We start from the raw sequence: 2,407 nt of genomic DNA, 5'->3' as shown, positions 1-2,407 counted from the left end.
AACAACTCCAGCTGAACCAAACAGGCCCTTAGCTTCTTATGAAGCCGGCTTAAATCAAGATTCAATTGGATGGTTAAATACTAATAAAAATAATAACAGCAGTATCAATTTGGATGAGCGAGACTGAGATTATGATATTCTGTCCACTTGGTATGAAATAATTAGGATAAAAGTAGGGGTTACATCTATTGAGAATAAAATGAGGGAAAACCGACTAAGGTGGTTTGACCATGTAACACGAAGAGTGTTTGATGCTTATTAGGAGGAGTGAAGAGTGGTAAAGGGATGTAATGGTGAGGGATAGGGGAAGACCTAAGCAAGCTTGGAAGAGGGTGATCGAGAGTGATATGAGTTTATTAGGGATTGAGGAAAATGTGGCAGTGGATAGGACGGAGTGGAGGGAGAGCATTTATGTCGCTGACACGACTTGATTTCACGATTTTATATGATGGTTCATGTTAGCCAACCCCGAACCATTTCGGGACTAAGGCTTTGTTGTTGTTGTATTTTACTACAACGTAGTCAAAATTTATGCAGCATCGAACACAAGAATTCGAAGTAGCTGTTAGTTGAGTTACCATTGAGGTGAATAATCAACTGTGTATGAATTAATTACTAAGGGAAAAGGTTCTATCAGAGTGCTTTCTAAATGGAGAAATTTTAATGTGGAACCATAAGATAATTGTTCAAGCAGATGTCGTTTGTAAGATGCTTCTCTTATGAACTAATTGATGCTCTTCCAGCAACCAATTACTAATTTTTGTTTGATAGCAAGGCAGCTGAATAGTTTTAGATTTGAATAATTTTGCCTCGTTACCCAAATGCAATTATTGCATGTACCTAAACAACTTCTCTCGATTAGATCCATGTGTTATGCAACTGATTGTGTTTTTCCTTATGTTTCAGAATGGTCTGAAGGACATGTCACAGAGTACCTAGTTGCAACATGTGGTGACTACTTTACAGATGTCAAGATGTAAGTTAAAAATCATTCATTTTTGGGTCAACTTATCAGTAAGAGTGTGGACACAGACCTGTTACTAGTTTGTGCACTCTAAACTGAACCCATCCTATTGGTTCAGACTAATTGCTAATCGAAACAAAATCAGTCGGTTCAACTGGGTTGGCAACTTTCATTCTTCAAATCTTTTTCTTTTTGTTTATAACTTCAGTTAATTCAAGTCACGATAATTACCTATTTCATCAAATGATATTTCTTTGTAACCCTATGTAACTAATTAGAGTGTAACTAATAAAACTATGTACTATGGAGACTAAAAAGAAAAAAAGAAAAGAAATCATAGTATAAATAAATATTGTAGGAATAAATATAGATCGTGTAATTAGATATAATACAACTTCATTGTTACAGTTATTTGTTATTGGTTCTTACTTAAAAAAAAAGGTATGTCAAAGAACGATCATTTATGAGATTTGTTGAGGCTTGCCTGGAGGAGACAGTTGTGTTTTACATTGATCATCTTCTGACACAGGTTCTTTCCTTTCAAGATAAAATTAGATCTTTTCTTGCTAGCACTTTGGATTTTGAGGAAATATCCTTAACGTGTTTCTGATTGATATAGAGAAACTACATCAAGGAGGAAACCATAGAGCGAATGAGGCTTGATGAAGAAGTTATCATGGACTTCTTCAGGGAGTACATTAGTGTCTCTGTATGTGCTGCTCATTTAAGTCGAATTTTTTATTGATTTCTGTGGCGATATAGACATGTTTCTTTTTGTTTCACTTCTGCTTAATCTTGATCTTTTGACCTTTACTTTAGAAAGTAGAAACTAGAGTAAGGATACTCAGCGATTTAAGAGAACTTGCTTCGGCCGAGAGCTTGGATACCTTCACACTCATTTATAGAAATATACTTGAACATCAACCCGACTGTCCGGTAAATATCAACTATTTTTTCCAGTTCTTCCGATCTGGATAGTTATTTTTATGCTAGTGGGACCAAGTTATGGATATATGCTTCATCTGTTGTTAATAATTTATAAATAGGGGAAAATTATTAACACAATTTAGTAGTTAACTTCTTTTATCAGCATTAAAATGTGGCAATTCTGCCAAAATAACCTTATGCAATTTATTTTTCACCAAATGCAGCCTGATGTGGTTGAAAAGCTTGTTGGACTGCTCGAGGGAATTCCACGCAAGGACGCAAAAGAGGTACATGCAATGCAATGATGTTATAAATGAGAAAAATCACAATTGAGGTGAAATGTTATGGTGTTTTGTGTGTGGCAGGTTGTGCAAGAGTGCAAAGAGATATATGAGAATTCACTAGTGAATGGAGTTCCCCCAAAGACAGGTTCTGTTTCCCCCAAGGTGAAGTGTTTATCTGCTTCCAAAGGATTCATATGGCGAAAGCTTACTTAGTTCAATCACCATGGAATGG

At 35.6% G+C, this 2,407-nt stretch overlaps 1 long non-coding RNA gene across 1 annotated transcript; it reads left to right on the top strand.

Moving 5' to 3' along the window:
* Positions 1–1,576: 1,576 nt before the first annotated feature.
* LOC136208525 (uncharacterized) lies at positions 1,577–2,170 on the top strand. Its single transcript, XR_010677191.1, has 3 exons — positions 1,577–1,673; positions 1,784–1,900; positions 2,116–2,170. It is a non-coding gene; the product is annotated as an uncharacterized lncRNA (long non-coding RNA).
* Positions 2,171–2,407: the final 237 nt, after the last annotated feature.

Source organism: Euphorbia lathyris, chromosome 10, assembly GCF_963576675.1.
Source record: "Euphorbia lathyris chromosome 10, ddEupLath1.1, whole genome shotgun sequence".
Taxonomy (NCBI): Eukaryota; Viridiplantae; Streptophyta; class Magnoliopsida; order Malpighiales; family Euphorbiaceae; genus Euphorbia; species Euphorbia lathyris.
Note: the sequence above shows the minus strand (reverse complement) of the source record. Positions and strands in the feature narration are given on the sequence as shown.